We start from the raw sequence: 27,781 nt of genomic DNA, 5'->3' as shown, positions 1-27,781 counted from the left end.
TATCAAACGTGAGGAACCTACTACTATTAACAACATAGTTACTCAGCTATAGATTGTAGTTATTATCTGTTTGAAAAAATGAGCCAGAATTCATCTGTCTCACATCTTATGAAACCAATTTTACCCATATAAATTCGTGAAAATATTAGTGATGATGATTCTGTTACTTTTTCTACTGGATATTAGATGTTTGGACTTAAGATATGAACTCTTACAGTGTAGTTTCAGTCCTACTATCTCTCGATCTGTCTTGAGCTAAAAAATCTGTCTTGAGTTAAAAATCACAGGGGCGCCTGGGTGGCTCAGTCGGTTAAGCGGCCGACTTCGGCTCAGGTCATGATCTCACGGTCCGTGAGTTCGAGCCCCGCGTCGGGCTCTGTGCTGACAGCTCAGAGCCTGGAGCTGTTTGAGATTCTGTGTCTCCCTCTCTCTGACCCTCCCCCGTTCATGCTCTGTCTCTCTCTGTCTCAAAAATGAATAAACGTTAAAAAAAAAATTAAAAAAAAAAAATCATTTTGTTCTACCATTTCTATGTTGAATTACTATTATTAATCAAGAATGTAGGAGAAAAAAAAGAAAGAAAAAAAAACTATAAATCTACCCAATTACCTTTTCTTGTTCATCATGACATCACCTGCCAAAAACTGAGCCTAGTCATTTTTGTTCCCTTTGTTGCAAACTTGATTGTAAAAGTCTTTCCCCCCTTCTTTAGCTTTTAACCCAATTCTCATTACATTTTGCATTTTAGCCCACTTGACACTATTCTTAGAAGTTCAAGCCTTTCCTTTCTCTCTGCCCTTGATTAAAACTCCTTTTATTTCCTTTTTCTACACATATATTTTAAATATAGACTTATGGATTATGCTATGCTATTATATTTTTCTTTGGATGTTCTCCCTATTTTATTCTTTAATTACAGAGTGTCTCTGTTTTATAAGAATGAATGTTTTTAGAATCTCTTATTCTTCTTGAGTGATCTTTTATACGGTTATTGGCCTTGTGTTTATGCTTAAGTTTTCTCTGAGCATTTAAAAATATGCTTTTCAGTGTTTATGCAGTAAATTATATGATGTTAGCGATTTACTTCAAAATACCCTGGGGAGGCGAGATGTGGAGGAGTGGGGCTCGGATGGTAAAATAAAGTTGGATGCCTGTTGGTAATTGCTAAAGGTGAGTGATGCATACATGCTGGCTCATTAAAGTATTTTCTTTATGGATAAGTTTGAAAATTTCCATGATGAAAAATTAAAAAAAGCGAAAGAGATTATAAATTAGTACCAACTTTCCAGAGAGCACTAATGGAAGTTCTAATAATGTTAGAACCTTATGTCATGTCTAGAAATCATGGACATGATTTAGAATTTTTCTTATATGGTGTATATCATATTATTTATAAATGGTGAAAAATGCAAATAATGTAGCTATCCAACCATAACAGACTAATTTAATAAAAGTTGATATTTATGATGGAATATACTAAACCATTAAAAACCAACTGATGGATTTAAGTAAGTATATGCAAAGTTTTGAATCTTCATTAGATTTTATATATTTTTTACATGTGTATTCTGCACCATAGACTCATCTGTTTCTTAGCTTTCTGCATGGTATATGTCTTGTTGCATGCATGGCTGGTCCTCTTCTCTTAAAACTGTTTCCCTCATTTTGATCCTGAGTTGTGACTAACCCATTTTATAAAAATAAACATTCAGTCATGAAGACAAAGTAAACAAGTTTATCGTTACTGAATGTACCATACAGTTCTGTAGCAAAAATAAAGCTGGCCCAGCAGTCCTAGCGTTGAAAATATTTATTACATAGCTTTATTTCTTAAATATTGCATTTGAGTTCCAGGATAAAAAACTACAGCTTATTATAAATTAAATGAGACATAGCAATAATATGTTTTTTAAAAAAATCACATTCCTGCAAAGCAAAGCCATACCTGAAAGGAAACATGGCCATGAAGTTCTCTGTAGGTTTGTTTTACTTTAGGCTTTCAAACTTGCCCAAGGTCACCCAGAAAGTGAATGCTAGAGCCCAGCATTATTTTTTCAATTTTTTAAAATATTTATTTATTTATTTATTTTTGAAAGACACAGAGACAGAGTGTGAGCGGGGGGGGGGGGGGGGGCAGAGAGAGAGGGAGACACAGAATCCAAAGCAGGCTCCAGGCTCTAAGCTGTCAGCACAGAGCCCGACATGGGGCTCAAACCCACAAACCGTGAGATTGACCTGAGCTACAGTCGGACGCCTAACAGACTAAGCCACCCAGGCAACCCAAGGCTTTCAGTGTCTTGGTACAAAGATGGGCATAAATATTTGAAGGAAAATGCACCATAAGGAAAAGCTTTGATTATGTTGGGTTATACAAATTTATTTTTATCTATCAGATTTAGTTTAATCAAGTTTACCATGTATTATAACACATTTCTTATAATATTAACAAATATATTTAAGAGATGTTACATTTTAACATTGTGACACTGATTTCAAATCCACAAAATAAACAAACAGTAGCCTACTCAGCTATTATCTTTTCAGAAATTAATGTAAAAATAGAAAATGTTAAGCCAGATAGTCTAATCCTGGAGAAAGGGCTTTAAAAAAAAATCTGTATAAATTTGAAACTGTTCCATAAAAAATTGTCAAAGTCTAAACTTCCCTGACTTTACTCTGCACAATTGACATTCTTTAAGGGGAAAAACGAACACTTGGGACAAGATTGCACCTAATGAATGTCCTTTTATTTGTATATATTGTTTCATTTTTGTTTCCTGGGCCTGAAAGGTTTATTCTATTCTATAGGTTGAGTGGTCTTCTTTAGACAAGAAAGAACTTAGGTAAGAAGTAAAGTTAGAGTTGCACTGAATGTACTTTCTAGCAGTCAACTTAGATATTTGTCAAAAATAGTATGACATTTGGCAAGGTAATTGACAGTAGCATTGACTTGATTGTCTTAACATGTCGACAGCACACAAAAGCTCAAAATCTGCTATTTAATAAGTGGATGGTACCCCCGGGCTAAAGAATAATGAGTGTACTCTTTGGGGCATCTTCTCTTTATTTAACCTGCCATTCTGTACTATATGTATTAGAAGTAGACACCACAGTTGTCTGGTTTGAAAATATAGCTCTTATAAATCAGTATCTCTCTGCATAACAAAGATGAGGTAGCTTTTGCAGCAAGTAAATGGGAGGTGGATAAGGGTTTCTTAACCTGAATCAGTAGGACTTCAGGAAATTATAGCACCAAATTACAAGCATATTAATTTACATCTGAACCAATTTATAACTGTTCATCTGATCATCTAGATTTTTACATCCCATAAAAATGTTTAAGTCAAATTCGTATTCTATTTTATCTCTTAGAATAATAAAACATGTAAGTATATGCATTTTAAAAATAGAAATATTATATGGTTTTTACAATAAAGGTTCATAAGTATAAGAGGTGATACTAATATAAAGTGTATCTCGTTGTAAACAGCAAAAGGAGTACTCTATAATGCATCCATGGCCTGAGATTTTAAATGCATTATGTATTTACTTATTTTTATTCATTTACTCTAAGAGTATTATATTTCATTGTTCTTGGATTTAAATGATTAAAAAGGAACAAGTGATACTGAAGAACTCTAGAACTTTATATAAATATCTACTTACTAAGAGATGCTATTTCATTAAAAATTGCTTCAAAGTTAAATAACAGCAATGAAGATTATGAATGATCTTTAAGAAATGAGTCAGTATGCTTCTTAAAAATCTCTTACAAGTAATAAAATTACATAGAACTTACACACACAGACACACATACACACTTGTACAGGAGTACAAGTAAAAGTGTGGAACTTTGAATTATATTGGTGGATTTCATCAATATCAATATCCTAGTTGTGGATGTTGTTATATAGTTTTGCAAAATGTCACTATTGGGAGAAACTAGGCAAAGTATACGAAGGATCTAACTATATTGTTTCTTACAGCTGCAGGTGAATCTACAATCATCTACAAAGATTGTAATTAAAAAGAAAAAAATTTACATTTTTAATTGGCATAAACTTAAATCTTCAGGTAACAAAATATGGTCAGTCTTTCTCACCTCTATTTTATAAGCAAATGAACCTATTTCATTAAAAAAATAACAAGACAAAAGTTTAAATGGGAACTTCATTTGAGGATGAATCAATTTCTAACAAAATCAATAAGGAAATACTGATGAGTAAGCAAATTATTCAATGAAAATTATAATTCATATGCAAGAAAGAAGAAAAAAAAACTTTTTAAGCAAATAGTTACTACTACTATAAATCCTAGCATACAACTATCTTCTTTCTTCACTGATATCCCTATCTAGCTTTGAGTCTAAGCTTTATTCACAGAATTTTTAGGGATCAATTTACCAATGATCAGTTACGTATAGCATCAGGTTAACATGGCCTTCACACAATCACACTCATGATCTTGCCCTTTTTAGTGCTGATAGTATAATTTTAAAACACTGTATTAATTAAAAGAAGCAAACTTTGGTGGCTTACCCCAAGTTCTTTCTAACTCATGTCAGAGCTCAATATAGTGAGAAGGGGCTTTGCTCCAGAGTCATTCAAGGAACCAGGCTTTTTCCTTCAGTTAATTCCTCTTTTTTTCTAGGGCACAAGTGTCCTTTACTTTATTTCCACACCTAGCTGGAAAGGGAGGTAGTCAGGAAGATTTGGGAGGTCCAATGGGGTAAGAAGACAGACCTGGAGATGGTGTCATTGCTTCCAACCACATCAACATGGCAAGAACTCAATTATATGGGACTCACCAAGGGAGATTAGACAAAATACTTGAGCTCTGTGCCTCAAAGGAAGAGGAACCAGACTTTTGGAGGAGGAAGAGCAAATAGCACTTTCATCTGCATTTCTTATTGGTTAAACTCTCAGTTGGTTTTTAATTGAATTGTGTATCTCTACAAGGTAAACAATTGCTTGAGAAATTCAGATAGAAGGGTTTGATTAATAGATATCTATTACTGGGGCACCTAGGTGGCTCAGGTGGTTGAGCAACCAATTCGGCTCAGGTCATGATCCAACAGTTCATGAGTTCAAGCCCTGCTTCGGGCTCTGTGCTGACAACTTGGAGCCTAGAGGTGCTTCGGATTCTGTGTCTCCCTCTGTCTCTGCCCCTCCCTGCTCGTGCTCTGCACTCTGTCTCTCGCTCTCTCTAACATAAATGAACATTAATTTTTTTAATAATTAAAAAAAATTTTAATAGGTATCTATTGCTAAAATGGCACTTCCTTATGACCTGTGGATAACTCATACCAACCCGTACTAGCTTTGATGATTCTCTGCCTTATTAGAGAAACCATTTAAACTACCTGTATTTATACTGCCTGACATGTGATGGTCATTTTTTCGTTTGCTCATGTAACCAAAGAACCCTTTTATATGTGCTATAATAGTAAAAACACACATTTATATGTAGGTATCTGTTGCTACGTTCAATAATTTGTGAATTTTTCTAGTTCATCAGTGTAGTTCAACTGTACGAAGCACTCTTTGCACAAAATTTAAAAATAAACTATCTGTGTATTCTAAAGGACATGATGGAAATAGCATCCATTGCCCGGGCCTCCACCTGCTAAACTCTATTCTCAGACTTGGCAATTCTCATTGATCTAGACATGTTGCCTCTCAGGATGGGTGTGGCTAATAATGGATGTAATATTGATGACCCCTGCAGGACTGTTGTCCATTTGATTTGTTGCTTATTGTTCCTAATAGGGAGTGTCAAAGGAAGTCAGCTTAGACCCTGATGAGATGGATTTAAGACTGCCTGCAGCAGATCTGGTCTGTTATCCATTCACAGAATTCTTAGAGCACCTCTCCTAAGTTCTGATTCTCAGAGCAGAGCCAGCTTCTTTGCAGTGCATTTTCTCTGTATGCTTGAATGTCAGATAAACAGATGGCAGCATAGCAGAAGGGTTAAGTACATAGATTCTAGAGGCAGACTCCTTAGGTTCAGATCTTGGCTTTTGCCCCTTAGCTGTGTGACTTGGGCAAGTTATTTAATGTCTAGTGTACCTCAACTTCCTCATGTGAAATGTGGAAATATATATTAATATCTAATTCATAGAGTTTTTAGGAGGTTTAATTGAGTTATTATTTGTGTATTTGTTAAATATTTGGGGCTTTTTTCATATTGATTTATTTCATATTAAAACCAAGCAGAGGTGGCACCTGCATAGCTCAGTTGGTTGAGCTTCCGACTTTGGCTCAGGTCATGGTCTCGTGTTTCGTGGGTTTGAGCCCCACGTCAGGATCTGTGCTGATAGCTCAGAGTCTGGAGCCTGCTTTGGATTCTGTGTCTCCCTCTCTGTCTCTGCTTCTCCCCCACTCATGCTCTGTCTCTCTCTGTCTCTCAAAAATGAATGAACATTAAAAAACATTTTTTAATAATAAAAAAATACCCAAGTGAAAATTAGAGGATATAAGTGATATTCACTCAACTACTTGTCCTACTGAAGGAGAGTATCTTTCTGGCTGCACTCCACCAACCAGTACACAGTTTCCTTATCATTCAGGATATACTTGAAATAATACATATTTACTAATTCTGGATATTTTTTCTAATGGAATAAAAACATTTTTAGATTTTTATTCAAATTTAATACCACACAAAGACCTACATGAAGGTATTTATAGCAATTTTAATGATAGTGCTCAAAAACCAAAACAACCCAAACACCCATCACTTAGAGAATGAAAAAAACAAGTGAATAACAGAATACTTCAGAAGCTGAAAGAAACAAATTCTTCATACATACAACATGCAATATCATTGATAAATCTCAAAAACATCAAGGTAAATGAAAGAAACCCAGATTCAAATTTCACATACGCTGTGTCTCCATTCTAGTATATTCTAGAAAAAGTAAAACCATACTGAGAAATCATTGGTTGCCAAGAACTAGAGGTGAGAAGAGGGGATCAACTACAAGGGAGTAAGGAAATTTTGGAAGGTGATGGAAATTTTTTACAGCTTGATTGTGGTCATGATTACATGATTGTATGCACTTTTAAAACTCATCAAACTGTACAATTAAGAATGGGTGACTTTTTATTTTTGTATAAATTATACATTAATAATCCTGACTTTGAATATTTTAATACTTGTTTCTGCTTTCTACCTTAACTTTCAAGGTTAGACAAATTCAAGGTTGGATAATCAGTGACATATTTAATAAATATCTGCCAACAGATCTTCCCTTCCCCATCACTATAAAGTATGATGTGCAGAGCAGCAGCTGATCTATTTAGAAACACCTTCCCCTCCCCTCTTCCTGCTGCCTCATGTAGACCTCCAGAGACAGAATATCTAAGAGTAGCACCTAGGAATCTGTGTTCTAACAAATTCTTTAGTTCATGCCAATGATTTAAAAGTGCTGATGTTTAATGATAAAATTAAGTATGGTCATCTTTCCAACAATAAAATGTACTTACTTATGGTATATTTAACTCATATCTTTATTTCCCTGCATTCTTATACATGCAGTAACTTGTTCATTATCACTCCATTGCATTACACTGTCATATTATTAACTACCACTTAAACAAGCTGAAATTTTAGCATGGATTGTGTTACCAGTGCATTTCATAACATTGATCTAAGGCAATAACAACTAGATTTACAACTTGTCTGCCAAAGGGTTGGAAAAGATACCTTCTGACCTCAGATGAAAGTTATAACCAAATTTCACAAATATTAAAATGGAAAAAAATAAAATGTTAATTGGTCTCAGAAGTGTAAACATAGATGCATGTCTCTCTTAAAATCCCCTTATCTAGGATAAGATGAAACAATTATCAATTCTGAAGACTAAAGTAAGACAAGCAGATAGTGTAAGATATACATGCACTATGTTGGGAAATAAAAGGGACAGACCTAAAAGTTACTTTTTCATTCTTTTGGAGCCAGATTTCCTGCAAGCATTGATGTAACTTTTTATCTTTGCCTAACTGAGTGGTCCATTCTTCTCAGAAGGAAAACCTTCTTGCTAAGGTCTTTGCAATGTTCCCAGCCTTATTGGTGGATTTTGGAGGCAGTCCAGACTAACTCTATGAACAGTTAAAATGTGTTTGGAATTTAAATGTTGCATAGGCTGTCTATGACCCACCTTCTGGAAATTAGCCTTTACTGTGCTTCATTATACCAACTTATAGCACTGACAGCAGACTGCCATTCCCAGAAATTAACGCATTCACTTACTAAATCCTTTTTTATTCACATATCTTGGTGAATTACCAAAGCATGAGCCTGTGAATCAGACAGAAATAGATGTCACCTATTTCTTTGTGATTTGGGACTATGTACTTAACCTCCTCCAGATTCAGTTTTCCCACCTATAGATTAGAAACCTGGTTGCAATCATGGCTGTTGTGAAAATTAATTGCGATAATGGAAAACCTAAAGTGGTGTTGATTATATTTTGTTATTTAATAAGCACACATTAAGAATCTTATCTGCGTCAGGTATGCCATTCCCTAGGAAAAAGAAGGCATACAAAATAAGACATGATCTTCTCCCTGAGGAGTTCCATGGATCTCAAATGAGGATGGTATTGCCACTCTATGAATTATTAAAACTATGTTGTGGATATTATTACCCCTTAAAAAGACTGAGGGTGCTACTGATACTGTGTGCCCAGGGTTTCAGAAGCTTCTAAAATGCACAGGACAGCCTGAGCAACAACAGCAAAAAGTTGTCTCATCCAAGATGCCAATACCATCCTTGGAATTGTCTAGAAGTTTAGATCTCCCTGGAGTGGACTTCAGGGAGACTGATAGTATGAAAGCCTAAGTCAGGACAAACTATGAAGCATCACTCCTTATCTGGCATCACTCGTGCCCCTGTAGGATGGAGTGAAAGCTCCTCTCTCCCAGATTTTGCCCCAAATCTTTTGCCCTTATTTCCCTCTCTCCTTCCTGATCCTGCTTCCATTACTGCCTTTGCAATTTATCATACAAACACTTGCTTAATAAATCATTTGCACATGAAACTTTGTGTCAGTTTCTGCTTCTGGAGAATTCTACTCTAAGAAACCTGCAATTTCCTTTCCTCACACATCCATTTGGCTCCCCCTCCAAATTATATTCCAAATGCACCCATTTATTACCATATCTAGCACTGCAATCAGGTCAAAGCTACCATCATTTTATCTGGACTCCTGAAGTTCCCTTTTAACTACCCCAATCTATTTTCCACATTTCCTAAGTGATTAAAAAAAAAAAATAATAAACTAGATTATGTCATCTTCCTACTTAAAAATCTTACAGTCACTTTCTTTTGCTCCTAGAATAAAATCCAAACACCTTACTAAATTTATTGCCTGCATTAACAGGTCCTTAGCTCCTTCTTCAATGACATTTCGTCATACATTCTGTCTTTGCTGGTGTCACTTTAGCCACACCTGTCTTTATTTTTTTTCTTTCATGTGTATTTCACCTCTGAAATTTGTACTTTGCTGTTCTCTGTGATGGCATTGCTCTCTCAGATTTTCTCCTCAGTCTTCTCAGCTTAAATAGTTACTTCTTCAAAGAAACCCACCCTGACTACTCAATCCAAAGTAGAATTCTTTATCCTCCAGTCACTCCCTATCATTTATCACTGCATTTATTTTCTCCAGATTTGTTATGTGAAATTAACGTTTTTATTTGTTTTCTTCTGTATTTCCTCTCCATGTCACTAGAATGTGAATTCTGGAGACCAAGGACCTTGTCTGTACTGTATCATCAGTCTATAGTATCTGGCTCATGAGTGCTCCACTAATGTTTGTTAAATTAAATATGAATGACATCTCATGTGTGAGATGAAGGAAATGAGACTCCAAATATTAAGGTCACCTGAGAGTAAGTGGCAAGCCAGAACTCAAGGGAGCTCTTCGTCACATTACACTGTTTCCCTGTGTTTCTAAATTTTTTTGCCCAAGAACTCTGATCATTTCCAACCTCGCAGACCCTCCCCATAGGCCCACAGACCCTTCCTTTAGAATTGACACAACACTGTGCTAAAATGGAATTTCTTAGTCTGTTGAGATTGGGGAAGGAGAAAAATAGCAAAGCTAAGTAAAACTACTAAAGAAAAATGGAAGAAAAAATATTGACACAAAGTTGTGTGTAAAAAGGCTACTGAGGAAAATGATATGCTTTAAAAAGCATATATTAGGTGATCCAAAAGACCATAATAAGATAAACATTAGACAAAGTAAATTATATGCAAACAATTTTAATGCAAATAAAAATTCAGATACACCAAAAAACATGTACAAATAAAGTAATACAGGAGTTTAAAGAAGGAAAATATTAAAAAGATCACACCACAATTAAAGAGTATTTGTAGAAACATTAATTATAGTATAATTAAAATTAAAGAATAAATTTATTATACTACATACGATATATTTTAGACATCTTATGAATTTTCTTTGACAGTCTGAGAGTTACTCCTTTTAGCAGCTATAGATAGCTGAGCGGGAAGTAAATTGGCCCTGATTTCTCATCGTGGCTTCCAGGTTTATGGAATGTTAAATGGGAGGTACAGCATGCCCCAAAGAAAACTGCTTCCCTCTCCTTCTGTCTTTCTTTCATTCATCCACTTTCTCTTTCATTCATTATTTTAACAGCTATTTATCAAACACTCAACAAAGAGAGTGAGAGAGTGTCATCTTATCTAGGACATCAAGATAAGCTTTTTTGTTTTGTTTTGTTTTGTTTTTTTAAGAAATTTAAGCTGAGCTCAGAAAGAGGAGTAGGAATTAACTAGTGCTACTATTTAGTATGCCTCCCATAGACTAAGTAAACAATGGAAATGGAAATAAAATAGGGAAGGAACATTTCAGGCAGATGACAGGGATGGAGACCCTGAAAAGGGAAGGAGCATGAAACCTGCCTCCTTTCCCAAGTTTCACCTTGAACTGTCATCTCTAACAATAATATACAATAATTCATTTTCTTGAGGCCATTTCCCCTGAAGTTTGTGTAAGAAATATATGTAATTTATATAATATATATAATTGTACACACTAATACATAACCTATGTGTAAATATGTATTACATGTTTTCTTTAGCATTTCCTTTCATTGTTACTTTTCATTGAAAGCTAACCTTCACGTAAGTAAGTAGTCCAGGTTTACATTAAATTGAACTTGAACATATATTTCAGAAATCACATAGGAAGAGCTGTGCCCTTTTTAGCTCCAACCTCAAATTGTAAAGCCTTATGTTGAGAAATTTATGAAAGTTTTCAGCTAGTCATTCAGACTAGCAAAGATTAGGAATATCACATCGTCTGTAATACGATGTAATTTTGCTTACCATAAACTTATTATGAAAGAAATGTTTAAGTCAGGTAGAAAATAAACTTATTTTTAAAACTAGGGTTTTTGAGGTTTGTTTTGTTTTGTTGTTTTTTACTTTCGGGGGAAAATAATGAATAGCTCAATATAGAAAGGCATAAAATGAAAGACATCTTTAACAAGAGACTCACAGGAAAATGACTCAGTATATTATGGAAAGGGGGTAGATGAGTTGGACTATAAGGAGGCAGCAAGCAAATTTCAGTTCTTAATGTAGGTTCCTACATTAATGTAGGTAATGTAATGTAATGAACCTACCTTAATGTAGGTTCCAAATTACAGTTCTTAATGTAGGAACCTACATTAAGAACTGTAGGTTCCTACATTAAGAACTGTACTCTCCATACTGGTTAACCTTCTAGATCACTGTTGAAAGGACAAAAGGATAGTGGATGGGTCAGGCTTCCTGGCAGAAAGGATTTTGTGATACTTGGATGTAGAAATATTTTTAAAACTAATTTTAAATGGATTAAATACCAGAAAGCAAATAAGAAATGAACAGTTGTTGGTTGGCCTTCCTCTCTGGTAAAAGGTCAAGTTGTAGTTTTGAAAGATCATCTGACCTGGACTATGAAATGGGATGTTTTCATCTTATTCAGAACTTATTCATGTGTCACATTTTAGAAAATGGTAAAAGGATGTTGACAAAAATCTTGAAACATGATATATATGTTTCATATAAAAATGCAAAAACTGGTAAAATTTGCATTCTCAAAGATTGCCAAAGAAGGCAAGATATCAAGGTGATCTTAAGGTAAATAAAGTTGGTTTAGATGTGTAAGCATTTGCTCTAACATTTTCCCTGATATGCCCTGAGTTTCGTTATGGGTATTTCAGGTAAGAATTCATTTTTTTGATCATTTTCTTCTCTTTTTAGACACATATATAATTCAATATAATTTTAGATACCTCATTATATTATCATTTTGTCCTCTCTGCTTCACTTTTTAAATGTTACATCTTTCCTATTTGAATACAGACTATTCAAATAATAATGAGCTTGTCAGCCTTCTGATTGACATACATCCAACATCTTATTTTAACCAGATCTGAAAAAAATGAAACAATTCTAATAAAGTATGTATGATAAATATGATAGATAGACTCATTTTAGGAGATGAGACTTGAAAATGGAATTCATTTACTCATCACCTAATTTCCATGAACTACATCTCAGGCACATCACCATACCTACAGTAGCATTGATTGCCATTGATATCATCCCTTTCCAGATCAGATTATGGAAAGAGGAGATGGCATATTGGGTCCTGGGATACAACAACCAAAAGCACATACTTTCATTAAATCAGAGCCTTTCATTTATTTTCTCAGGACAATGTCACTGTACAATTTTAAAGGCTTGAGAGTCCTAATGTTTAGTTTAGAACAAGATGCATGGGTATTATGTTATTACCTCTAGAATAAAGCTCCAATTTAGTGTCAGATCTTGGTCAGTTTTGTTCACCAGCGTATCTTGTGTATGTAGGATAGTCCTTACCACTTCGTAGGACACAGAGTGTGCACGTGTACATAAATAAATCACATAACCAGCAGGTCTGCTATTCCAAGGCAGGAATGTGTTCAGTTGACTCTGTGCTTCTATTTTTCTTTCCTACCTATGTGACTGTGCTCATATCTCCATATCTTTTATCACTAGGCCCCTATTGCTCAATTCTTTTAAAGTAAGATTGGAATTGTGAAGTACCTTTTTTTTAAAATCCCTTCTGTATGAAACAAGAGAAAGAAAACTATTGCTGATTGAGTATCCATTATGTGCTGGGCACAGTGTCAGACATGTGAGCGTGTGTGATTGCATTAAACAGGGCAGACTGGAGTTGGTCTAATGCACCCTGACTATATCCTCCCTCTATCTTCATAACAAAGCTGTCAGCAATTGGGGCAGCTGCAAACAAGATTGCTACAGGGTAGCCATGAATCTATTTAAGGATCAAGCCTAATTTGAAAAATGAGCAGGACATCTATGAGATTCCTTCTGCCAGATCTTGCTTGAGAAAACAGACACTGCCCTTGACATTTCTGCGGCTGAACTCCTTTATTTTTCTAAAATGGATGCAGTTCCCCTTTATGTGATTTCTAAGAACAGGGATGCTAACTTTGTAGTATAACTCTATAATGCTAAATAGGAAACCATAGATCTCCTTCTGAACAAAACACATTCCTTTGGGAGCTTTGCAACATTTATGTAGCACTGGACCACTGCAGAGTGTTGGAGTTCCGTGTATAGAGAAAGCACTGTACAAATAATTCAGGTTTTGAAACCAAACACAGATAGATTCAAATTCCAACTCTACAAGCTAACCTAGACCACTGAGCCTTAGTTTACTTAAAAAGTAGGAGACTTTTCTCAGGACTAAAACTGGAAGAATTGCAGATATCATGGGCAGTCCCTATGGACTCAGTAGAAACTCAATAAAGGCCACAATAATGATTGGAAGAGGATAGGGATAGGAAATGGTAATATTTCATCTTTAAATTTACATTGACATCTTCACCATATGTATAAAATGAGGAGTTCTGAATTTTGCCCTAAATTTATAATTCCAGTTTAATGCCTACCAAGGCTTAAGTCAGATTGTACTTTCTCTGGCTATTCCCTCCCACATAGATCATTTCCAACATCTTTTACTCTTCCTATAGTGGAAATTCCATGCAACTGCATGTCAGAAAGCCTGTCTTAAATGGAATTTTAGTCTTTATTCACTATATGATCTTGGGAAAGTCCGTTCAAGTTTCTGAGCTTTAATTTCCTTCTTATTAAAATAATTTTGGGATTGTATTGAGAATTAAGTAAGATAAAAAGTGAAAGGTGTTACAAACTTTAAAGTTTTTTTACTAGTTGTCTTACCTATGGTTATGTAACAAATCACCACCAAAAGTCAGTGAATTAAAGTAACAATGATTTAGTTTTCTCTCAATTATGAAGTCTGGGCTGTGATCAGCTAGGCAGTTCTTCAGCTCAAAGTGGGGTTTGAGGCTGGCTCCTTCGCTCACAGTCTGGTGCTTTAGCTGACATGACTGGAACAATTGGCATCTAAGAGAGAAGGAGTTAAGATGGCAGAGTAGCAGTGGGACCCAATGCCTTCCTTGTCCCTAAAACACAGCCAGATAAATATGAAATCATTCTGAACACCCAATAAATTAATCTGAGGACTGAGAGAACAAACTGCACATGTTGAAGGAGAAAAATGACCACATCGTGGAAGGTAGGAACTGAGGAGAGTTGATTTGGGGGAGAAAAGAATTGTGGGTGCTGCAGGGGGGTCAGGGAGCCCTGATCACAGAATAAGGACCAAAAGGGAGAGAGAGAGATCAGTGTTCAGGAGATTGCACAAGAAAAACTCTTCCTCAAAACCATTGACTGAGAAAAAGAGACAGGCTGACTACCAAAAGTTTTATAAGCAGCGGAGTTCAAAGTCTGAAGTTTTAGAAGTCTATGCCATCACCAGAGCCATGCCTGGAGGGCTTAGCAATGCTCCTGTGGGGAAGGAGGCCAGAGGCCCAGGAGCAGACATTGTGGTCTGAGCATACCCTGGGTCACCCGGGGAGACACAGTTCCCCATTCTTGGAGTGGCTTGGCCTCTCCAGGGACAAAAGAGCTGGTGGGTGCCAATGTGATACCCTATTCACTAACATAGGAACAGAGACACCTGCTGAGGGCAGAAATCTTGGTGCTAGTTTTTTGCTGCACCTTACCATAAACTCCAAACTGCTGCACAGTTGTGGGACTGCTTTTCTGGGACAAACTGACACCAGCCACAGTGCAATGGCACCCTCCCCCAGAGGACCAGTGTAGGTCTGCTAGGTCTGCACGGTGCTGGGTCACTAATTTTGGAGTTTTGAAACCCAGCCACATGCCTGAGATAAAACACAGGAGGACCATGCTGGCAGACAAACAGCCTAGACACAAACAGGGTGAAGGCAGGATTCCAACAGAAGCAGAAGCCTGGGACACAAAAGGGGAGATCGTTCACATTTCTGTGAGAGTTTGCTGAGAGTGGTGGGTGTGAACTCCCCACTCTGGGGATGAGAGCCCCAACACCCCTGCCCACGATCACTGACCAACTTCAGTGGGCAGCACAATGTCCCCCAGTAGAGACTGGAGCCGCTTACACCAAGCCCTGCCCCACTGTGTCCTGCAGGTGCATCTTTGCAAAAGCAAATTCACCTGAGAACCAGCACAGCAGGCCTCTCCCCAAGAAGACCAGCACAAAATCCTTCATACACACCAAGTCTACTGATCATAAAGTTCTGCAAAGCTTAAACTCTAGGAGAACTAGGATCTAGAGCTTTTTAACAAGCAGACTAAAACACACCAAGTTAAAACTTGCCATACAGTGGGCAAGGTCCAAATACCCCTCCCCTCACACCCCCCAGCACTGCAGGCAAAGAAAAACTCTGAAGAAAACCAACCTGAGGAAAGGAGCAGCCAAAACACAACAGAAGAGTGTACACTTTGAAACACTTCCTGAAGCACCAGGTCCAAGACAGTATAAGGCCTCTTCTTAATATAGCCATTACTCTCAGGAGCAGGAATATTACACGTTTTCCTAACACACACACACACACACACACACACACACACACAGTGACCTAAACAAAATGATAAGATGGAGGAATTAACCCCAAAATAACAGGAAGAAGTCACAGCCAGGGATTTAATCAAAACAGATATAAATAAGATGCTTCAACCATAATTTAAAACAAGAATCATAGGAACCCTAGTTGGGCTTTAGAAAAGCATAGAAAACACTAGAGAATCCCTTACTGCAGAGATAAAAGAACTAAAAACTAGTCAGGCCGAAATAAAAAATGCTGTAACCTAGATGCAAAACCAACTGGATGCAAGGACAATAAGGGTGGATGAAGAAGAGGAATGAATCAGTGATATAGAATATAAAATTATTGAAAATAATGAAGCTGAAAGGAAGAGAGAAAGAAAAAATATTGGATCATAAATATAGACTTAGGGAACTCAGTGACTCCTTTAAGCTTAATAACATTCATATCATAGGAGTCTCAGAAGAAGAAGAGAGGGAAAAAGGGGCACAAGGTTTATTTGAACAAAGTATAGCTGAAAACTTCCTAATCTTGGGAAAGAAACAGACATCAAAATCCAAAAGGCACAGAGAACTCCCATCAAATTCAGCAAAACCAGCCAACACCACCAAAACATCTCATAGTCAAATTCAAAAAACACACAAAGAATCCTGAAAGCAGCAAGTGAAAAAAAGTCCTTAACATACAAGGGGGGACAGATCATATTTGCAGCAGATCTATCCACAGAAACTTGGCAGGCCAGAAGGGAATGGCATAGATTGCTGCAAAGCTTCAGGTCTACAGAAAATAGGATCTAGCTGCTGCGGCTGCTGCTGCTGCTGCTTTTTCTCCTCCTCCTCCTCTTCCTCCTTCTTCTTCCTCTCCTCCTCCTCCTCCCCCTTTCTTCTTCTTCTTCTTCTTCTTCTTCTTCTTCTTCTTCTCCTTCTTCTATCCATCTTTTTTTAATGAGCAGACCAAAACACACCTAGCTAAAATTTGCCACACAGTGGACAAGGTCTAAACAACCACCACTGCAGGGAAGGAGAAACTGTGAAGAGGATTGACCTGAAGGAAGCAGCAGCAAAAATACAACAGCAGAGTGTACAGTCTGAAACACCTCCTAAAGCACCAGGCATAAGACTGTATAGGACCTCTTCTAAATATAGCCATGATTCTCAGGAGCAGGAATATAACAGGTTTTCCTAACACAAACACACACACACACACACACACACACACACACACACACAGCAGTGACCAATACAAAATGACAAGACAGAGGAATTCACCCCAAAAGAAAGAACAGGAAGAAGTCACAGCCAGGTATTTATAATCAATACAGATATAAGTAAGATGCTTGAGGCAGAATTTAAAACAGTTGTAAGGATATTACCTGGGCTGAAGACAAGCATAGAAGACACTAGAAAATCCCTTGCGGCAGAGATAAAAAGACTAAAAACTAGTCAGGCCAAAATAAAAAATGCTATAACCAAGGTGCAAAACTGACCAGTTCCAATGAAAATGAAAATGAGGATGGATGAAGCAGAGGAATGAATCAGTGATGTAGAAGATTAACTTATGGAAAATAATGAAGCTGTAAAGAAAAGGAAAAGAAAGGTATTGGATCATGAATGTAGACTTAGGGAACTCAGCTACTCCTTAAAGCATAATAACATTTGTATCATAGGAGTCCCAGAAGAAGAGGAGAGAGAAAAAAGGGCAGAAGGTTTATTTGAGCAAATTATAACTGAAAACTTCCATAATCTGGGGAAGAAAACAGACTTTGATTCCAAAAAGCACAGAGAAATCCCCTTAAATTTTTTAAAAGCCAGTCATCACCAAGACATAACATAGTCAAATTCATGCAATACACAGACAAGGAAAGATTCCTGAAAGCAGCAAGGGGAAAAAAGTTCCTAACCTACAAGGGAAAAGAGATCAGGTTCACAGCAGATCTGTCCACAGATATTTGGCAGGCCAGAAAGGAGTGTCATAATATATTCAACATGCTGAATGGGAAAAATATGCAGCCCAGAATACTTTATTCAACAAGACTGTCATTCAGAATAGGAGAGATAAAAAGTTCCCCAGACAAAAACTAAAGGAATTTATGACCACTAAACCAGCCCTGCAAGAAATATTAAAGTGGACTCTTTGAGTGGGAAAGACCAAAAGCAACTAGAAAGGAACAGAGAATATCATCAGAAACACTAACTTTATGGATAACACGAGGGGTGCCAAATTCATATCTATCAATAATCACTCTGAATGTAAATAGACTAAATGCTCCGATCTAAAGACATAGAGTATCAGAATGGATTAAAAAACAAAAAAACAAGACCCATCTATATGCTGCCTACAAGAGACTCATTTTAGACCTAAAGACACCTGCAGATTGAAAGTGAGGGGATGGAGAAACATCTATCATACTAATGGACATCAAAACAAAGCCAGAGTAGTCATTCTCATATGACAAACTAGATTTTAAACCAAAGACTGCAACAAGAGATGAAAAAGGATACTACATCATAATTAATGGATTTTCCATCAAGAAGATCTAACAATTGGAAATATTTATGCCTCCAAATTGGAAGCACCCAAATATATAAATCCATTAATAACATAAATAAACTCTCTGATGATAATACCATAACAGTAGGTGACTTTAACACCCCACTTACAACAAGGGACAAATCATCTGAATAGAAAATCATCAAGGAAACAAAGGCTTTGAATGACACACTGAACTAGAGGGACTTAACAGATATATTCAGAACATTTCATCCTAAAGCAACAGAATACACATTCTTTTTGAGTGCACTTGGAACATTCTCCAGAATAGATCATATACCGGGTCACAAATCAGCCCTTAACAAGTACAAAAAGATCAAGACCATACCATAGATATTTTCAGAACACAACACTATAAAACTTGAAGTCAACCACAAGAAAAATTTGGAAAGACATAGAGGTTAAAGAACTTTATGCTACTAAAGAATGAATGGGTCAACCAGGAAATTAAAGAAGAAATAAAAAAGTGCATGTAAGCAAATGAAAATGAAAACATGACAATCCAAAACCTTTGGGCTGCATCAAAGGCAGTCCTAAGAGAGAAGTATATTGCAATACAGGTCTATCTCAAGAAACAGGAAAAGTCTCAAATACACAACCTAACCTTACGCCTAAAGGAGCTACAAAAGAAACAGCAAATAAAGTCTAAAGCCAGCAGAAGAAGTGAAATAATAAAGTTTAGAGCAGGTATAAATGGTATGGAAACATAAACAAAAACCCAGCAGAACAGATCAATGAAACTAAAAGCTGGTTCTTTGAAAGACTTAATAAAATGTATAAAACCCTAGTCAGACTTATGAAAAAGAAAAGAGAAAAGGCCCAAATAAAATAAATCACAAATAAAAATGAAGAGATCATGACCAACATCACATAAATATAAGCAATCATAAGATATTATGAAAAATTATATACCAACAAACTGGGAAATCTCAAAGAAATGGACAAATTCCTAGAAACATACAACTACCAAACTGAAACAGGAAGAAATAGAAAATTTGAACAGACCCACAGCCAGCAAAGAAATTGAATCAGTAGTCAAAAATCTCCCAACAAACAAAAGTCTAGGGCCATCTAGCTTCCCAGGAGAATTCTACCAGACATTTAGAGAAGAGCTAGTACCTATTCTTCTCAAACTGTTCCAACAAAAATAGAAATGGAAGGAAAGCTTCCAAACTCCTTCTGTGAGGCCAGCATTACCTTGATTCCAAAACCAGACAAAGACCCCACTGAAAAGGAGAATTGCAGGCTGATATCTTTGATGAACTTGGATGCAGATATTCTCAACAAGATACTAGCAAATTGAATTCAACAGTACAGCAAAAGAATTATTCACCATGATCAAGTGGGATTTATTCCTGGGCTGTAGGGGTGGTTCCTTATTCACAAATCAATCAATGTGATATACCACACTAATAAAAGAAAGTATAAGAACCATATAATCCTCTCAATAGATGCAGAAGAAGCATTTGACAAAATACAGCATCCATTCTTGATAAAAACCCTTAACAAAGTAGGGATAGATGGAACATATCTCAACATCATAGAGTCTATATATGAAATACCCACAGCTAATATCATCCTAAATAGGGAAAAACTGAGAGCTTTTCCTGTATGGTCAGGAGCAAAACAGGTATGTCCACTTTCCCCATTGTTATTTAACATAGAACTTGAAGTCCTAGCCTCAACAATCAGACAACAAAAAGAAATAAAAGGCATCCAAATTGACGAAGAAGTCAAAGTTTCACTATTTGCAGAGGACATAATACCCTATGTGGAACAGCTGGCATCTAGTAGAATCTCTCTCTCTATTACCAAGTGTCTTCTCTTGCAGTGTAGCCAGTTCTTTTCATGTAGTGACTGAAGGATCCAAGCGAGCATGTTTGAAGAGTACAAACCTCCTCGTGCCTTGGTTTACATCATGCTTACTAATGTTCTTTTGGTCAAAGGCAGCCACAAGGCTAGTCCACAGTCAGTATGTGAGGTGCCCACACATGGACATGAACACTGGGAGGTAGAGTTCATTGGGAGCCACCAGTGTTTCAATGTACACACCAGTGTAAGCAACAATATTACTTCACTTCTATTGTTTTTCTGTAGCCCATATTTTGGCCCTGACTTCACATTCTTGTTTTTGGTTTTTTGGTTTTTGGTTTGTTTTGTTTTTTTTTTAACATGTGTATATCTTCTCCTCTCTTTCCAAGGAAATAATAAGTTTTTTGTTAACAGCGACTCTGCTCAAGTATTATTTTATATTCTTACAAAGCTAATGTTTATGGTTTATTACAGTATGTTGGCTTTGGCAGCTTTGTGGACTATTTCCAAATTCTTCCCAAGTCTGCTACTCATCAGCTATTCAGTCTCAGGCAGAGTACTTCTCTGAGTTTCAGTTTCCTTACCTGCCAAGTGGGGGTAATAAGAGTTTCTTCCCTTACGTGATTGTTATGAAAATTAAATGAGTTTAATATTAGGGGGAAAAAAAACCAATTCCCAGCCCAGAATAAACTTTAAATGTTAGTGGTCTAATATTTTATTGATATAAAGATAGCCAATAGCAAGATAGCACTTGCTTGATTTGGGTCTGATTTCTCATCCCTGAGCCCCATTCCGACACTTCATGAAAGGATGGATGTCTTTAGTAATTAGTATAGAAATATTTGACAGCCTCAAAAAAAAAAACTGAGAATTAGGGGCGCCTGGGTGGCTCAGTCAGTTAAGCATCTGACTTCAGCTCAGGTCATGATCTCACCTTTGGTGAATTCGAGCCCTGCGTCAGGCTCTGTGTTGACGGCTCAAAGCCTGGAGCCTGCTTCCAATTCTGTCTCCCTCTATCTGCCCCTCCCCCACTCATGCTGTGTGTCTCTCTATCAAAAATAAATAAACATTAAAAAAAATTCAAGAAACATTTACAGATAAAATAAAATGAATTCTATTTTTACCGTTACATTCTGACAGTTTACTGAAGGCCTTTCTTAATATTTTTGTTCACCATTTTTCCCAGTTAAAAAAGCAAGAAACTATTTTGTTTATATCCGTGACCCTTTTGGATTTGAATAGTCTTATTTGGTAATTTGAGTTAAATATATATTAAAATAAGTATGCTAAGATATTATAACCGAGAAGCTAATGACACTTACTAACACCTTTTTTGTAGATTTCACTGAACTGTAATGCCCCATGATAAAAAGTGAACAAGAATATTTAACATTGTTTACATGTAAAAATTTTAGCATGTATGTCAAGACCTAAAGGCACTCTCTGAATTATATTCAAGTTATTTCTGCCACTGTGGTACCTTCTCTAGAATTTAACAAAATTACTTTTGAGCAAGGGAATACAGCTGGCAACATCAAGCAATCAGTTTGCTACTCACATTTCCTCTTTTCCACCCAATGAATTTTACTGTGGATGGGCAACAACAGTTGTACCCTCCAGTTCACACCACTTTATTTCCTCCTCACACCCACAAACGTGAGTCTGCTGACAAAAAAAGATAGCTTCACTGCGAAAAAAGGAGAGATTAGACCACAAGTTGTCACCTTGGTGAGGCTCAGGACAATAAAGAAGTTTAAATATTAGATAAATTTCTTTTGAAAACATTATCTTAATTAACATTTGGTCTTTTTTCAAATTACATCATACACATTTGAAAACCTTAGAAGTATTGCTTTGCTCTTTTGCATTAAGAGTCATTAAATTCTCCCTACAGTTTTTATATATAGGAAATATTGCCCATGTGAGATATAAATATGTGTGGTTTGCAAACACATTTGCCTTCCTTGGCTTTTTAAAAAAAATTGTTAATGTTTATTTTTTAAGGAGAGAGAGACAGAGATAGAGAGCAAGTGGGGAAGGGGCAGAGAGAGAAGGAGACACAGAATCTGAAGCAGGCTCCGGGCTCTGAGTTGTCAGCACAGAGCCCGATACAGGGCTCTAACTCATGAACTGTGAGATCATGACCTGAGCCGAAGTTGACGCTCAACCGATTGAGCCACCTGGACACCCCTGCCTTTCTTGACTTTTTAATGGACCTATATTGTTAGTCATTTGGTATATGTGCATTTCCTTTTGTTTCTTCTTTTGATCCAAGAATTTTAAGACATGTGTTTTCCAGAAGCAAAAGAACATGCAGGTGTTTCAGTGTTCAACATACATTCAGGTGATCCATGCTTGGGCTGGGGAAGTGGGGACCAGGTGGAAAAGTGTCAAGAAAAGAGGAGGGACATAATGTTTCTGGTGACTAGAGTTATGAAAGATAAAGCAAAATGATGAAAAAGAAAGATTGTTTCTGTTCTCTTTATGATCTAGGAAAAATAGTCTAGAATATTGCCTAGGCCTATGCTGCTAATATACAAGAAAAATCATAAAAATCAGAAAATTGTTTTTATCTTTCCCCCCAAAATATATTTCTTAACCATTATTTGATTTAATATATACAGTGAACTTGTGCTATTTCTGTGCTAATTTCAAGCATTTACCGAATGGATACTGTGCTGGTTGTACACACCCTCAATTATATTAAAGCCTAGTATGGCAGAAAGAAATATGAATGAATATGTGCAAACACGGTTACAGATCTCCGGATGGATGCCTGTGCTTTGTAGAGAGGGATGGACATCAGAGATTTGTCATGAAAACATTGATGGAGCACAAAGCACTTTAAAATTCAAAAGTGGCCACTAAAAAACCACAGTGACCAAGGGATCCTTTTAGTTCAAAGATACGAAAAGTAAAAGGGGAAAGTGTGAGTTAAGTGAAGAGAAAAAGCAAGACGATGATTTTTCCCCCAATTAAGTCAAAGTTTACAATATTTTTTTTTAATTTTTTTTAACGTTTATTTATTTTTGAGACAGAGAGAGACAGAGCATGAACGGGGGAGGGTCAGAGAGAGGGAGACACAGAATCTGAAACAGGCTCCAGGCTTCGAGCTGTCAGCACAGAGTCCGATGCGGGGCTTGAACTCACTGACCGCGAGATCATGACCTGAGCCGAAGTCGGCCACTTAACTGACTGAGCCACCCAGGCGCCCCAAAGTTTACAATATTAAGGACAAGAACTAAAAAGACATTTTGACATATTGATCGAAGTGTATTTGAAATTTTATCAGGAAATGTTTTCTAATTTTCTGGAGGAAAAAAAAACAGTTATTAAAAGCCTAAATTGGTGCATATTTACTCATTCGGCAATACTCACGTGGCTTCTTACTGTTTGCCAGCCACCACAGACGTCACTGGGAATGAAATGTAAGAACAAAAGCAGAGTAGCTGCCCTCGTAGGACTTAAAGTGAGCCTGAACCACATGTTCCCCTCAAGTGTTCTGTAGTCCCTTTACGAATCAGATGGCACCACTGTAAAAGCTCCTGTGCTTTATAAACTGTGCAAGCAGTTTTGTCAGCTTTCTGGAGAAGTCCTAATATCGTTAGGAAGCAAATTTGCATTTAATATCTACTTAACTCAGGTCATATTATTTTCTGTTTTGACTTGAAGAAGAAAATGTGATTGGTAATAACAATAAAATGGGCACAGTTATTTAGAAGGGAGTGTTTATGCCAAGAAAATTACAGAGGCAGATTAAGATTTGCAAGGAGATGGCATGTTTCCAGTAATTGCTCTCTGGATGTCTGTGAAGCAGGTTTGATTCAGGGCTGGTTGCTGTTTGAGAGCTTCTTTCCCTGCAAAGGGAAGGTCTGCTGCTACACCTAGTGATGTTTTATCTGCTTTTCTGGGATTTTATCTTAACTGCCATAGCAACACAGGGCTACCGCACACTGCCGTCAACGTTCAGGAGGCCTGTCTGGCTTTCACAAGACTGCTCTTACATATGCTATCCAGCATTCTCAATTCATCAGATGTGTATTTAAGAAAAAAATGTTTTCCTGGGGAAGAAAAGTAAGTACTTTGAGAGATGGTCATGATATGTTTTAGCCTATGCACGAATTTCATTCACCTTATCAAAGGAGCATTTCTAGGTATTATGGGACTTAGGGCTCATACAATGGAATAGGAAATACTACTGTAAAAAAGGATCCAGGAGTGCCTGGGTGGTTCAGTTGGTTACCAGTCCGACTCTTGATTTTGGCTCAGGTCAGGATCTCACGATTCATGAGATCGAGCCCTACATCTGGCTCTGCACTCACTCACACTCTCTCTCTCCCCACCCCTCAAAAGTAAATAAATAAATATTTAAAAAATAAAAAAAATTTTAGGGGCTCCTGGGTGGCTCAGTCAGTTAAGCATCCAACTCTTGATTTCAGCTCAGATAATGATCTCACAGTTTGTGAGATCCAGCCCCATTGTCAGGCTCTACACTGACAACACGGAGCCTGCTTGGGATATTCTCTCTTCCTCTCTCTCTCTCTGCCCCTCCCCCATTCACACTCTCTGTCACTCTCTCAAAATAAAATAAAAATCTTTAAAAAAATAATAAAGTAAATAACAAATAATAAAATTTTAAAATAAAAATAAGTAATAATAATAATAAGGAACACAAAACTAAAAATTCAGAATTAAATACAAAAATGAATACTTAGAATAAAAAAAGATCACATCACATTACAAATTTAATAAAGCTGATACACACCATACATATCATAAAATTGAGAAAAATAACCTTACATTGTTTTAATTAACTGTAAGAGACACTTCTATAATAATTTTCCCTATAATTTCCTGTGTATATATTCATTGATGTCCTCTTTGAGAAGGACTTTGCAAGATCATTTTCTGTGGAGAGATTAGAAAGATAACTCAGTCTTTCCACTAGCATGGTGATCAAAATAATTTCTTTTTAATTAGTGACATTCCAGTGTAGCTCATTCCAGCTTCACAGCTCATTACTGATTGTGACATGTAAATTCTTAGAATGGTTACAAAATTGGGAAAATCCTCTATCACGTTTATTTCATATATGGCCTGTCAGATTGGAAGAACATTTCACAGACTTTTGGTTCTGAGTATTTCAAATTATTTTTCTCCTCAACTACTCACACTGTCACAGTGTTGAGCACTAGAGGATACAATCATGTCACAGTACAGCACCCAACCCTGTACCTTTTGTCAGAAAGCTTAGTACCTCAGCTCAGTAGGTAGTCAGAGTGTTTCTGGCCTGACAGCTGTAACTTAACCATCAATGAAAATGACTGTAAATCCCTAAAATTTTATTGCTAAGTTTATTTAAAATACAACAAAGTCAACTTCTTCTGAGTCTAATGCAAGACATACCTAGGGGTTCTCCATTGCCCCATTACCAAAAAAAAAAGTCAGTCTACAAAGAGATAGTGATCTTTTCACTGCTGGTGAGAATGCAAACTGGTGCAGCCACTCTGGAAAACAGTATGGAGGTTCCTCACAAAATTAAAAGTAGACTACCCTACGACCCAGCAATTGCCCTACTAGGTATTTATCCAAGGGATACAGGTATGCTGTTTCAAAGGGGCACATGCACCCCAATGTTTATAACAGCACTATCAACAATAGCTAACGTATGGAAAGAGCCCAAATGTCCACTGATGGATGGATGGATAAAGAAGATGTGGTATGTATATACAGTGGAGTATTACTCAGCAATCAAAAAGAATGAAATCTTGCCATTTGCAACTATGTGGATATAACTAGAGGGTATTATGCTAAGCGAAATTAGTCAGAGAAAGACAAATATCATAATGCTTCGCTCATATTAGGAATTTAAAATACAAAATAGATGAACATAAGGAAAGGAAAACAAAAATAATATAAAAACAGGGAGGGGGACAAAACAAGACTCTTAAATATGGAGAACAAACAGAGGGTTACTGGAGGGGTTGTGGGAGGGGGGGATGGGCTCAATGGGTAAGGGGCATTAAGGAATCTACTCCTGAAACCATTGTTGCACTATATGCTCTCTAACTTGGATGTAAATTAAAAAATAATAAATTAAATAAAAATACTAAAAACTGAAAAAAAAGAAAGAGACAGTGATCTAAACTGATTGATAAAATATATTAATTTTGCCAGACAGGTGAGCAATCCTGACAATGGAGCTTTGTTAGCTTTACAGTGAATCTGCTTCTGTTCAGGATGAATTTACTCAACCTTTGCACACCAGTCTCCCTTAGACTCAATCTGATCCAAAAGACAGAAACATTTTGTAAGATTTGCTTAACATTGCTCTCAGGCATCCCAGCCCCATCCCACCTTTACTTCCTTTAGCTTTGTTATCTCTTTACCAGACCAAAGACTGATTGATCATGAGGAAAACAAGACTGAGTAGCTGAAAAGATATTCATGCATCATTTGGACCCTCTCCAGTGCTCTGCTCTGTGTTCTTGTTATCAAGGCCTTCCAAAAATTATTCGGAGAATGGGCTATGCTTACATCTCTGAGATTTCAGCTGTATTTCTTCCTTTTTTTAATTTTATTTTTGTGGAAGACGCATAACAGAACTGAGATGTACAGAGAATATGAAATAGAATGAGTGCCGGTGACTTCAGTGAATATTGATCAAAACATTCCTTCTCTGGTGTGTGTGATGGTATGACTTCTCAGTGAAGTGTTGCCAACATTTATTCAGCACAGTCTCTGGACTGTTACATGAAACATAATACAGCTTTACCACCAAGACTATCGAACATGCAGAAGGTGGTGGGAAGCTGTCGTTAAACTACCAAACTGACTATTCCATTCTTCTTCCCCTGGTTGCCCACCCTAAAAAGGGGAAGAGGAAACAAATGTTAACATGGTGATGCAATAGTATCCACTGACAGCACAGTAATTGTTTCCTTCTGAGCATTTTGAGAAAGCATCCTTATTTTTTTCTAGCTTGGACTTTAGCCACATGTCTTTAGTTAACTCAAGTATGGAGTAAAACTTACAAGATAGATGTGAGACAGTTTACTATCTTGTTACACTGGACATGAATGCTTTAGGTAGTTTATCCTGTCACATGTAATAATGCCATATTTTAAATGGAATATCACTGCTTTCCTGGGCCCATTTAAAAACCCTTCTGCATAGCATTGAATGGTTAATTATGAGAAAGCCAGCAGTGAGGAAAGTAGAAAGTGAGTTACATGTTTAATAAACCAATGTATATCCAGTGCTTCTGTGTTCTAGTCAAGTGTTAATCCCCTATATCCATAAATATGCTGTAGTAAATCTGGAAAAACAAAATATTTTTAATTGGTAATATTATGAAAGATCAGCATTACAGAATAATAGAAGCAACCGTATTAACTCTGTTTTTGTTGTACAATTTGTTTAAACTGGAAAGGACCAAATGT

General features: G+C 36.6%; 1 protein-coding gene across 2 annotated transcripts in view; it reads left to right on the top strand.

The window, feature by feature from the left end:
- GRID2 (glutamate ionotropic receptor delta type subunit 2) overlaps positions 1-27,781 on the top strand; it is a 1,432,440-nt gene that overhangs the window by 1,251,974 nt on the left and 152,685 nt on the right. The gene's annotated exons all lie outside the window — the stretch shown is intronic.

Source organism: Panthera pardus, unplaced genomic scaffold, assembly GCF_024362965.1.
Source record: "Panthera pardus isolate Hobbes unplaced genomic scaffold, ASM2436296v1 HiC_scaffold_13, whole genome shotgun sequence".
NCBI lineage: Eukaryota > Metazoa > Chordata > Mammalia > Carnivora > Felidae > Panthera > Panthera pardus.
This window is presented reverse-complemented; position numbering and strand designations above follow the sequence as displayed.